The sequence below is a fragment of the Triticum urartu genome, chromosome 1 (assembly GCF_003073215.2).
Source record: "Triticum urartu cultivar G1812 chromosome 1, Tu2.1, whole genome shotgun sequence".
NCBI lineage: Eukaryota > Viridiplantae > Streptophyta > Magnoliopsida > Poales > Poaceae > Triticum > Triticum urartu.
Window position 1 is genome coordinate 207,033,465 of NC_053022.1, and position 13,906 is coordinate 207,047,370.

The following is a 13,906-nucleotide window of genomic DNA, read 5'->3' on the forward strand; positions in this document are numbered from 1 at the left end:
TGACCTACTATGACAAACACGTATCATCACGGAAGTGTATTTTTTTGTAGTGAACCCACTAAAAGTGTGCAAAGCTAGGAGCACACCAATGTCATCAGGACCTTCTATGAAGCATCGCCTTTATGCCAAATTCTCCAAGTGTGAATTTTGGTTGCCAGAAGTGACCTATCTAGGCCATGTAATCTCTGGTAAGGGTATTGCTGTCAATCCCGAGCGAGTTCAAGCTGTCCTTGATTGGACTCCACCTGAGACGGTCAAGCAAGTTTGGAGCTTCCTTGGCCTAGCGAGCTACTGCCGCTGCTTCGTCGAGAATTTCTCCATGGTTGCTAAACCTCTAACTGAACTCCTCAAGAAAGATAAAAGGTTCGATGGACTCCACAGTGTGAGTTCATCTTTCAGGAACTGAAAAGACGCCTGACATCTGCTCACGTACTGGTACCACCAGATTTCTCCAAGGACTTTATTATCTATTGCGACGCCTCGCGACAAGGACTAGGTTGCATACTCATGCAAGATCGTCAGGTAATTGCCTATGCTTTACGGCAATTACACCCACATGAGGAAAATTATCCCACACATGATCTAGAGCTTGCAGCTGTAGTCCATGCACTTAAAACTTGGCGACATTACCTCCTCGGTAATCGTTGCGAGATCTTCACCGATCACCAAAGTTTGAAATATATCTTTACCCAACCAGATTTGAATCTCAGGTAAAGACGTTGGGTCGAGTTGATCTCGGATTACGACTTAGGAATAACTTACACCTCGGGCAAAGCCAATGTCATGGCTGATGCACTAAGTCGTAAGTCCTATTGTAACAACTTGATGTTACAACAAAGTCAACCACTTCTCCATGAGGAATTTCGTAAGCTTAATCTTCACATTGTTCCTCGAGGTTTTCTATCCTCCCTGGTGGCGAAACCTACCCTTATGGATCAAATCATAGCTGCCCAGAAGCGTGATAAGGGCATATCCCGGATTAAGGAAAACATCGCTAGCGGAGTTGCTAAATGTTTTTCCATGGATGAGCGAGGTGTTGTCTTCTTCGAGAACCGCTTGGTGATTCCCAGGAAACAACATCTATGCCAGTTGATTCTTAAGGAAGCTCATGAATCCCCTCTCACCATTCATCCTGGTAGTACTAAAATGTATCAAGACCTACACCAGAGGTTTTGGTGGACTAGGATGAAGAGAGAAATTGCTCAATACATTGCTAGCTGTGACGTCTGTCGTCGTGTTAAAGCAGAGCATCAACGGCCTGCTGGCACCCTTCAACCTTTGGCTATTCCTGAGTGGAAATGGGATAAAATCAGTATGGATTTCATCACTTGGTTTCCCAGGACCAAGATAGGGAATAATGCCATCTTCATCGTGATCGACCGCCTTTCCAAAGTAGCCCACTTTCTACCTGTTCATAAGAGTATCACCGCTAGCCAGCTAGCCGACTTATACATCTCCCGAATAGTGTCTCTTCATGGTGTTCCATCGGATATTAACTCAGACCGTGGGAGTCTCTTCACCTCTCGATTTTGGGAAAGTTTCCAAAATGCTATGGGAACTCATCTCTCTTTTAGCACCGCCTTCCATCCTCAATCAAGTGGTCAAGTAGAGCGAGTCAATCAAATTCTGGAAGATATGCTCCAAGCTTCTGTCATCTCATTCAGAATGGGTTGGGAGAATTGCCTTCCATTCGCGGAGTTTTCTTATAACAATAGTTATCAAGCCAGCTTGGACAAGGATCCTTTCGAAGTTCTCTATGGACGAAAATGACGAACGCCTCTTTACTGGTCAGAAACCGGGGAAAGACAACTCTTTGGCCCGGATATGATTCAGGAAGAAGAAGAGCAGGTTAGCGTTATTCGTGAGAAATTGAAAACAGCCCAATCTCGTCAAAATAGACAATATGATCGTAAACATAATCTCATGACTTTTGAAGTCGGCGAGAAGGCTTACCTTCGGGTTACTCCGTTAAAGGGAACCCATCGTTTCGGTATCAAAGGCAAATTGGCTCCTCGCTACATCGGCCCTTTCGCATTCTTGCCAAACGAGGAGAAGTTGCCTACCAATTGGAACTACCTTCGCATCTTTCCAGAGTTCACGATGTCTTCCACGTTTCTCAACTCAGGCGTTGCTTCACGGATCCTATCCATGGAGTGGACCACGAAACGCTTGATCTACAAGATAACCTCTCATATCGGGAATATCCCGTTCGTATCCTTGATCAAGCCGAGCGTACCACTCGACGTCATAATATCAAGTTTCTCAAGGTTCAATGGTCACACCATTCCGAGAAAGAAGCCACTTGGGAAAGGGAGGATCGTCTTCGACTCGAGTACCCCACCTTCTTTCCGGAGGATCCTAAATCTCGGGACGAGATTCTTTTGAGTGGGGGTGAGTTGTCACACCCTAGCTAGTTCAAGCATTAGAGTGTGCATCATGTTTAAATTCCTTTTAAATTTGACATGGGGATGATAGAACCCCCAGCACCCCCCTGGAACAACTAGGGTTTACAAAAAACTTTTTCAATGAACCTGAAATGCCCTTCTAAAAAGCCCACCCTTTTTGTTTTGGGTTAAAACTTTGACAAAAATGGTGCACATTTTTCTAGGACATCTAAGGTCATTGGATTAATCCATATGGTATTTGCATTTGGGCATTTAAATACTACAAAATATTTTAAATGCTCAAATAATCATAAACTAAAACGTTTGCTGCTGGATATATTCTAAGCAGTGGCCATGATTAATTTTATGATTTATGGTAATGCCCTAGCATTTTTAATAAAGCCCTGAAGTTACAGAAATAATAAATAAATAAATAAACAGAAAAGGAGAGAAAGAACAGGGACTTACCTGGCACAGCCCACCAGCCCACCTGGCTCGGCCCAGTCCACTGGCTCATGCCAGTGATCCTCCTCCTCTCGCCAGGAGGACGAGGAGCGCGTGGCCGGTGCCTGCGGCCACACACCGGCCACCTCCTGCTTCCGCCGACGCCCTGGAGGCGTCTACGAGTGCCATGCCTACTCCCACGTCTCCCTCTCTTTCTTCCCACTCTCCCCATGGCCTCTCCCCCTCTCTGGCTCTCTCCCCATCTCCCTGCCGAGCGCAGCTGTCACCGCCGACAAGCTCCACCGCAGCCAGCGCCGTCCATTCGTTGCCTCGTCATGCGCGGAAGCTCCGCCGTCGTCGACTACATCGAGTAGGCCGAGCCCCAAGCGCTCGCTCGCCCCGGAGACGCTGCACCAAGCTCGTCCTCAACTCCGGCCACCGAAGATCCCCTTCACCATCCCCGCTGCATCAGCTCATCCCCGACCTCTCCGACTGCCTCGACGAGACCCCCGTGAGCTCAGCCACCTCCCCACCCTCCCGGTTCTCTCTCTCGAGCCCCGTAGCGACCGCACGTAGCTCACCCGCACGCACCGCCGCGGAGCTCGTCGCCGACAAGGCTCCGGCCACCCAATGGCCGCGCCACCCTGTCCACTAGTCCTACCGCACCTCCAGGAGCTCAACGCACCAATCCACGCGCCTCCTCGTGCCCCCTAGCGACTAGCTCGACCTTACCCAAGCTCCGGCTGCCACCAAACTCGTCGCCGGTGACGTTTCCGGCCACCCCAGCTCCACCCACTACGACCACTCGACGCGGCTTCCTCCCCGCATCACGTAGATAGTCTCCGCCGTCCTTTTGGTCGCCGGAGTGCAAATCACGCGTTGCTCCGTCGCGTCTGGCCTCGCTAGCGGCTAAACGCCGGCGAGTTGACCCTGTTTGACCCTGTGTGGGCCCAGGTTGACCCCCTGAGTCTATGACAGTTGGGGCCGGTCTGCTAATTAGTTTAGGATTAGTTTTAACTAATTTTAGTTAGTTTAGTCACTGACATGTGGGCCCAGGCCCCACTGATAGCTAATTATTTTAATTTAATTCTGTTAATTAGCTGAGTCACTGACAGACAGGGCCCACCAGTTAGGTTTGACCTGGCCGACCCAGTTGACCCGCTGACGTCACACCTATGTCATGCTGACACATTAACTCAATTACTGGATTTATTCTTTAATAGGAAATTCTAGAAAATAGCCAAAACTTCTAAAAATCATAGAAAATCAACCATAGCTCCAAATACAAAGATTTATATATGAAAAATGATCAAAAAAATTCAATCTATCCATCTGTAATGGTTTCATGCATTACAAAACAAGATAACCTTGCTGTTTAAGAAATATAAAATAATGCACTAATAAGGCTAAGTTAAATGAGCTATCATTTGAATCTTTGATTCAAATGGGTTCATACATTTCTGTTTTAGCTAGCATTAGGCCAAGACACATTCATTTTGCCATGTCATAGCATGCATCATATTTTTGCATATTGCTATGTGTTGATTATGTTCGGTGTGTCTTTCGTGGTAGGTTCTGCCTCCGAGGATAACCTCGAGTATCCGTCTGAAGGGCAGTACCCTACTACCACTATAACAGGCAAGCAACCCATTAATCATTCCGATACAAACCCATGTTCTCGCTTCTGCTCTTATTTACTGCATTAAGACAACGCGATTCAAACGGCTGTGTGCTACGGTAGTTGAACCCTTATCCTCTGCATGACCTGTCATTGCCACAGTAACTAGATGAAACCCACTAGCATGTGTAGGAGTTGATTGAGCCATGTATGTGATTCCTACCTTGCTATGCCTGCTATGCTTAGAGTTGTGTCAGATCTGGTTCATCTGGGTGATGGGCTAGAGTGAAATGATTATGTCGGTAATATGAGGGATGTATTTAACATGTGTTGGTAAAGGTATCGATGAGAGGCCATGTGGGTTGTTTCATTGAGGCCGTCCATAAGAACTGAGATCTGTATGCGTGATTTAAGATTCAGCTACTACCACACATTGGGCCCTGAAATATGACCCCGCTCGACTTACTGACTTCTCTCGCCCTCTGTCCAGGAGTTGCAACTAGTTTCTGGTGTTTGTAGGTTATGTGTTGGCGGCCGTGTGTAGCGCTGACCCTAGGGGCGGGCTATGATGCGGTAGATACACTGTGGTCGGGTATGCCGGGCGCCCGTTTGGCATCTCGGGACCCTGTACACATCGTTTGGGGCCGTTGAGGACACCGCGGCCGGATTTCCTTGCGGATGGAACCTGAATAGGCGATAAACCTGGACTAGAGACTTGTGCGGTTAGTCAGGTCGTGGTCTACACCCACGTCGGTTTTCGCTTGAAGTCTGTCGAGCACATGTCGTGTGCAGACGCTAAGTGGTGGTAACATGTGTGACGAAGTACACCCCTGCAAGGTATAAACTATTCGAATAGCCGCGTCCGCGGTAAAGGACAACTTGGTTGCCTATACAGTTCATAGACAAGTTAATGGTTACTACTAAAAGACTCAAGATAAGTGTGAGTACCGAGGATGGCCCTCTCGTAGGATGACGAGGGAGGATCCCCGGTGGAGTATTGTGTTGGTGAGTAGTGGACCCGTGTGCGAAAACTATTTTACTAGTGGAGTTCCGTAGGATAGCCTAGCCAACAGTCGAAGCTGGCTTGCTGCAATAACCCCACCACCTTCTTGAGAATGAGCATGTATAGTAGGTTCTGTTGTAAGACTTGCTGAGTACCTTTGTACTCATGTTGCTTAATTACTGTTTTCAGACGACAACACCACCCCCTCTGATGGGTTCTACATAGACCTTGATGTCGACGAGTGACTAGCCACCCAGGTGGTGATCCTGGCCATGGAGGGCCCTATGTAGATAGACAGGCTTCGGAAGCCTTCTTGCTTTCTAGTGTCTGTACTCAGACTATTTACTTCTGCTTGTGCTTGTATGACTTGAGTGTCGGGTCGTGTGACCCCTACCTATATGAACTTGTTATGTATGGCTCTCTGGAGCCTTTAAATAAAGTACTTGAGTTGTAGAGTTTTGTTGTGATGCCATGTTGTATGTACTCATATCGGGCATATTGTGTGTATGATTGAAATGCTTGGTATGAGTGGGATCCGACAATCTAGTTGTTTATCCTTGGCAGCCTTTCTTATGGGGAAATGTAGTCTAGTGTTCGTCGAGCCATAGTAGTCCGCTACAGCCCGGTTCACCAGAGTCCTGCTAGCCCAGCACTACTGCTCAGGACACTTGACTGGCCGACATGTGTTTCACTTCGTTCCTATGTCTGTCCCTTCGGGGAAATGTCACGCGGTGACATCCGGAGTCCTGCCTAGCCTGCTATAGTCCGGGTTCCCCGGAGTCCTGTTAGCCCAGTGCTACAGCCCGGATTCACTTGCTGATGACCGACATGCTCGATGTGATTCATGTATTCCTGTCTCCATAGGTCTGTGCCGCTTTGGGTTGACGACTAGCCATGTCGGCCCGGGTTCTTTGTCATATGGATGCTAGCGACACTATCATATACGTGAGCCAAAAGGCGCAAACGGTCTTGGGCCATGGTAAGGCGACACCCGTGGGATACCGTGCGTGAGGCCGCAATGTGATATGAGGTGTTAGCGGCTAGATCGATGCGACTTGGAATCGGGGTCTTGACAACCACCGATACAACTCTACGCACGCTTGACGTTCGCTTTACCGAGAACAAGTATGAAACTATAAGTACTTTGTAGGTGTTGTTGGATAGGTTTGCAAGATAATAAAGATTACGTAAATAAAAAGTAGGGGCTGTTTAGATAAACAAACAATAAAGTAAATATAGCGAGTATGGAAAAGTGGTGGTAGGAGTTGCGAAATTGCCCCTAAGCAATTGACTACTTTACTAGACCGATAGCAAGTATTATGTGGGAGAGGCCACTGCTAGCATGTCATCCCTGACTTGGAATTCTATGCACATATGATTGGAACTATCAGCAAGCATCCGCAACTACTAATGTTCATTAAGGTAAAACCCAACCATAGCCTTAAGATATATTGGTTCCCCTTCAATCCCGTATGCATCAATTTCTATGCTAGGTTGAAGCTTCTCTCACTCTTGCCCTCCAATACATAGTCCTATCAACATACAACTAACCCTAGGGTGTGATCCACGCGTGCAATCATATGATGGGCACCAAATGACAGCAACATAACCACAAGAAAATTAAATCAATCATAGCAATTCATCAACCACCGATAGCACAACAAAAATCTACTCAGACATCATAGGATGGCAACACATCATTGGATAATAATATGAAGCATAAAGCACCATGTTCAAGTAGAGGGTACAGCGGGTTGCGAGAGAGTGGACCGCTGTAGATAGAGGGGGGAAGGTGATGGAGATGTTGGTGAAGATGGCGGAGGTGTTGGTGTAGATCGCGGTGATGATGATGATGGCCACGGCAGCGTTCCGGCGCCACCGGAAGAGAAGGGGAGAGGGGGGCCCTTTGTCTTCTTCTTCCTTGACCTCCTCCCTAGATGGGAGAAGGGTTTCCCCTCTGGTCCTCGGCCTCCATGGAAAGGGAGGGGCGAGAGCCCCTCTGAGATTTGATATGTCTCTCTGTCTCTCTCTGTTTTTGTATTCTATTCTGGCTCTGTTTCACCGTTTCATGTATATATGGAGATCCGTAACTGCGATTGGCCTGAAACTTTCGCTGTGATTTTATTCCGAAAAGTAGCTTTCTTGCGGAAAAAGAAGAGCGTCAACCGCCTTACGGGTGGCTCACGAGGGTAGGGGGCGCGTCTAGGGGGAAAGGCGCGCCCCCCATGCCTCGTGGCCACCTCGGGCACCGTCTCGCGTGGATTTTTCTTCCGGAATTTTCCAAATATTCCAAAAAGTATCTCCGTCTGTTTTTATCCCGTTTGGACTCCGTCTGATACGGATATTCTGTGAAACCAAAAACATGCAACAGACAGGAACTGGCACTGGGCACTGGATCAATATGTTAGTCCCAAAAATAGTACAAAAAGTTTCCAAAAGTATATGAAAGTTGTAGAATATTAGCATGGAACAATCAAAAATTATAGATATGACGGAGACGTATCATCCACCATATCCACATATGTGTGAGAGAGAGTTGAGTCTTGGGGAGACTATCGCTTGAAGCACAAGTGCAAGGAGTTCATCATCAACACACCATCTATTACCTTTTGGAGAGTGGTGTCTCCTAGATTGGTTAGGTGTCACTTGGGAGCCTCCGTCAACACTGTGGAGTTGAACCAAGGAGTTTGTAAGGGCAAGGAGATTGCCTAGTTTGTGAAGTTCTACCCAAGTGTGGCAAGTCCTTCGTGGGCGACGGCCATAGTTGGATAAACAAGGTTGCTTCTTCGTGGACTCTTCGTGGGTGGAGCCCTCCATGGACTCGCGCAACCATTAACCTTCGTGGGTTGAACTCTCCATCAACATGGATGTATGATAGGACCACCTATCGGAACCACGCTAAAAATCTCTATGTCTGCATTGCGTTTGCTCCCTCTAAACTCCTCCCCTTTACCTTCATATGCAACGATTTACATTCCGCTGCTATACTCTTATAATTGCATGTGTAGTTTGATTACTTGACTTGTGATAATTTGCTAAAATCTACCAAGACCTAAAATTGGGAAAAGGCTAGATTTTTATTTGGTCAAGTAGTCTAATCACCCCCCTCTAGACATACTTTTGATCCTACAAGTGGTATCAGAGCTTTGCTCTCCATTTGCCTTGATTTCCATAGCTTTGGTGATCATAGCCTTGGTTTCACAACCTAGGAGAGTATGGCGTCTAGCGAGGGAAGTTACCACCGTACAGGTCCTTACTTTGATGGTACTAATTTTGCTAGTTGGAAGCATAAGATGAAATGCATATTCTTGGACATAACCCTGCCGTTTGGGTTATTGTGTGTATTGGCATGCAAGGTGAATTCTTCGATGGGAGAGAACCAAATCGTGAAGCTACCGCAGAAGAATTGAAGATGTTGCAATATAATGCTCAAGCTTGTGATATCCTCTTCAACGGATTGTGCCCCGAAGAATTCAACAAAATCAGCCGTCTTGAGAATGCAAAAGAAATTTGGGATACTTTGATTGATATGCACGAAGGTACCGACTCTGTCAAGGAATCCAAGTTGGATGTGCTTCAAAGCCAACTTGACAAGTTCAAGATGAAGGATGGAAAATTTTAACATCCCAAAATTCTAAATTTTGGAATGTTATATTAAATAAATAGCTTTGTTTGATTGTGGTGTGGTTGCTTGTGAGAAAACGAGTGAAATTCGAAAATTTCTGAAAGTTAAATGAGAGGGAATAAAATGACTTTCCCAAAACTTTCACCTTGCTTTCTAATCTCCAAGAATTCAAATTTATTTCATCACAAAACCCTAGAGAGAAGATGCCATGACTTCTTCCATTTAAATAAATGAAAAGAGTTGTTGAAAAGATTTGAATTTCATCTGGAAATATTTCAAATTTAGAAACTTTAAGCAACTCAATGATTTTCATGAGAGAATATAAAATGACTTCTACAAAACATATGAAATATGAGTTGGAAGTTTAAAAGAATCAAATTTAAAGTCCCATTGAAATTATTTTCAATTTGGAGTTATTTGGGTTGTATTCAAATTATTTTTCTCCAAAAATAAAATAAAAATAGGTAAAATGATTCTCCACATCAGAAAATTGGAGAGAAATAATTTTGATATGTCTAAAATGATTTTTATTGGGTTTTATTGTAGAAGAAACACTGTTTGAATCATTTAAATTTTTGTGGATTTTATTTGACACTAGAAAATTGTTCAAGTTATAGAAAATCTTTTTCTGAAAATTACGATATATAATATGCCTATATATAATTTTACTTTTGTTTTCGTTATTCCTTTTTCCCTTTTCTGTTTCTAAAAAAAACCGCGCGCACGCCTGGAACTAACTGTCGCCTACGTGCGCAGCATAGTGGCATCGGGTGCCCCATCATTTTTTTCTCTTCTCTCCTACATGGGCCAGGCCCAGCCAGCCTTTTTTTAATTGACTGAATTTGTTTAAAAAAAACTACAGCGCGCGGCCGGGACTAACTTTTAGCCCATGATTTTTTTCAAATTTCACCTACGTACGTATATGATTAGTCCCATATTGCCTAGCCTTTGACCCATAAACCTCTTTTCCAGCTATAAATATAGACCCATAGAGCCTCCAAAAATCATCCGATTCGGGTTAAATCAATATTTTGGTTGACTAGATTCATTAAAGAAAAATACTTTTCTCCTCTTCGGCGAGACTTCTGGAAATTGTCTTCTCTCTTCGAAATCGTCTTTTCTCTGCCTTATATAGGTATCTTACTTTGTTTTTTATTTTATAATTCTGTAGTTTATTATTTCTAGACTAGTACGATAGAATAATTAGATTATCAATTAGTCTATGTATTTATACATTAGACCTAGATTTTTTTAGCCATAGCTATTTTTCTTCCGTAAAATAGCTTGACCCTGATTTTTAAATAGCCATAACTTTTTACTCGTTCATCCAAATTAGATGAAACGAGCGCCTATAGTTTTGTCTTGTTTTCACCTATCCAGTGAACCTGTCACATCAACTTTTTGAAATTTTCAAATTTTGAAATTTGTTCAGATTCACATTCAAACTTCTTTTTATCATAACTTGAGTTTTATAACTCCGATTTAATTGATTATTTTTGCAAATCGAAGCTCTTGACCTAAACTTTCTGATAAAGCCAAATTCACATAATTTTATTACTAGTAGAAATTGTTTTATGTTGCAAGAGTTATTTGCTCGGTTTTGAAATTTTCTAAACTGTCTTCTTCCTTCTTCTCGATCTTTTGAATGATTGCTTATGTGTGGTTACTATTGCTTGCTCACAATGGATTGAACAGAGTGTGACGAGTAGAACTATCAAGAGTTATGAGTGCGAATCATCTTCGTCAACTATACAAGGCAAGTTCACACTTTGATCATACTTTCCATTACCCAGTTTTTATGCATTAGTTTCACCCCCAAACATTGCATGGTTAGGAATTGATAACATGTGGGTATTGGGAAGTACTTGATGAGGTAGGAACCTATTGTCCTGCATGCCTGGATGATACTTTATGTTTGTGCTTCGTGTGAGAGAGAGAGAGTGTGTGTGTTTTCCTTCTGTTTGCCTCTCTTGCTACTTATTTGTTTGCTTGCATGGATGATACTTTATGGTTGTGTGCGTGAGATACTTGTATGGTCATGTGTTTGATCATATAATGCTTTAATGTTTGTGCGTTGGATGATGATATTATCTATTATCTATCTCTCATGTATGATCATTCACTTTGTCTTGGTGATGAGTGCATATTTCATATTCTATCATTTTGAGCACTCCACGAAGATGTATGTGACATGAAAGAGTAACCCATGATGCTAATCGATTGTGAATTTGCATTCAAAAAGCAAATTTTAAATAATGCACAAATTTAGGGGCGGCTCTTTCTTATCACATACTTCTCAAAGCGACGATGTATTTCATTCTTATTATTATTTGTCGAAGCTTTGATCCATATGTTGTCATCAATTACCAAAAAAGGGGGAGATTAAAAGTGCAGCTATTCCCTGGGTGGTTTTGGTAATTATTAACAACATATGGCTCATTAAACTAATATCCATTCAAGATAATTGATACGTCTCCAATGTATCTATAATTTTTGATTGTTCCATGCTATTATATTATTTGTTTTGGATGTTTAATGGGCTTTAATATGCTCTTTTATATTATTTTTGGGACTAACTTATTAACCGGAGGCCCAGTGCCAGTTTCTGTTTTTTCGCCTATTTAGAGTTTCGTAGAAAAGGAATACCAGAGGGAATCCTAATGAAATGAAACCTTCGCAATGATCTTTCTTGGACCGAAAGCAAACCAGGAGACTTGGAGTTGAATTCTGGAACTCCGTGAGGCGGCCACGAGGCAGGAGGGCGCACTCACGGGGGGTAGGCACGCCCCACCCTCGTGGGACCCACGTAGCTCCACCGATGTACTTCTTTTGCCTATATATACTCTTATACCCTAGATCGATGAGAGGGAGCCACAAAACCACTTTTCCACCGCTGTAACCTTTTGTACCCGTGAGATCCCATCTTGGGACCTTTTCCAGCGATCCGCCGTAGGGGGAATCGATCACGGAGGGCTTCTACATCAACACCATAGCCTCTTCGACGAAGCGTGAGTAGTTTACCACGGACCTTTGGGTCCATAGTAAATAGGTAGATGGCTTCTTCTCTCTCTTTGATCTTCAATACAAAGTTCTCCTCAATGTTCTTGGAGATCAATTCGATATAATACTCTTTTGTGATTTGTTTGCCGAGATCCGATGAATTGTGGATTTATGAACTTGATTATCTATGAATATTATTTGGTTCTTCTCTGAATTCTTATATGCATGATTTGATATCTTTGCAAGTCTCTTCAAATTATCGGTTTAGTTTGTCCTACTAGATTGATCTTTCTTGCAATGGGAGAAGTGCTTAGCTTTGGGTTCAATCTTGCGGTGTCCTTTCCCGGTGACAGTAGGGGAAGCAAGGCACGTATTGTACTGTTGCCATCAAGGATAAGAAGATGTGGTTTATATGATATTGCTTGAGTTTATCCCTCTACATCATGTCATCTTGTTTAATGTGTTACTCTGTTCTTATGACCTTAATACTCTACATGCATGTTGGATAGCGGTCGATGTGTGGAGTAATAGTAGTAGATGCAGAATCATTTCGGTCTACTTGACACAGACATGATGCCTATTTATGATCATTTCCTTAGATATCTTCATAACTATGCGTTTTCTATCAATTGCTTGGCAGTAATTTGTTCACCCACCATAATACATGCTATCTTGAGAGAAGCCACTAGTGAAACCTATGGCTCCTGGGTCTCTTTCTTATTATGTTGCATCTCTTTTATTTCCATCACATCTATTTTACTATTTTGCAATCTTTACTTTCCAATCTATACAACAAAAATACCAAAAATATTTACTTTACTATCTTTATTAGATCTCACTTTTGCGAGTGGTCGTGAAGGGATTGACAACCCCTTTATCACGTTGGTTGCAATGTTCTTGATTGTTTGTGCAGGTACTAGGTGACATGTGTGTTGTATCCTACTGGATTGATACCTTGGTTCTCAAAAACTGAGGGAAATACTTACGCTACTTTGCTGCATCACCCTTTCCTCTTCAAGGGAAAACCAACGCATGCTCAAGAGGTAGCAAGAAGGATTTCTGGCGCCGTTGCCGGGGAGATCTACGCCAAGTCAAGACATACCAAGTACCCATCATAAACTCTTCTCCCTCGCATTACATTATTTGCCATTTGCCTCTCGTTTTCCTCTCCCCCATGGTAACCCACAAGTATAGGGAACCGCAACAATTTTCGAGGGTAGTGTATTCAACCCAAATTTATTGATTGGAGACAAGGGGAGCCAAAGAATAATCTCAAGTATTAGCAGTTGAGTTGTCAATTAAACCACACCTAGAAACTAAATATTTGCAGCAAAGTATTTAGTAGCAAAGTAATATGATAATTGTGGTAACGGTGGCAAAAGTAACAGTAGAAGTTTTGGTTTTATAGTGATTGTAACAGTAGCAACAGAAAAGTAAATAAGCAAAGAAAAATATATGAAAAGCTCGTAGGCAATGGATCAGTGATAGATAATTATGCCGGATGTGATTCCTCATGCAATAGTTATAACCTAGGGTGACATAGAACTAGCTCTAGTTCATCAATGTAATATAGGCATGTATTCTGAATATAGTCATACGTGCTTATGGAAAAGATCTTGCATGACATCTTTTGTCATACCCTCCCGTGGCAGCGGGGTCCTATTGGAAACTAAGGGATATTAAGGCCTCCTTTTAATAGAGTACCAGAACAAAGCATTAACACATAGTGAATACATGAACTCCTCAAACTACGGTCATCACCGGTAAGTATCCCGATTATTGTCACTTCGGGGTTAACAGATCATAACACATAATAGGTGACTATAGACTTG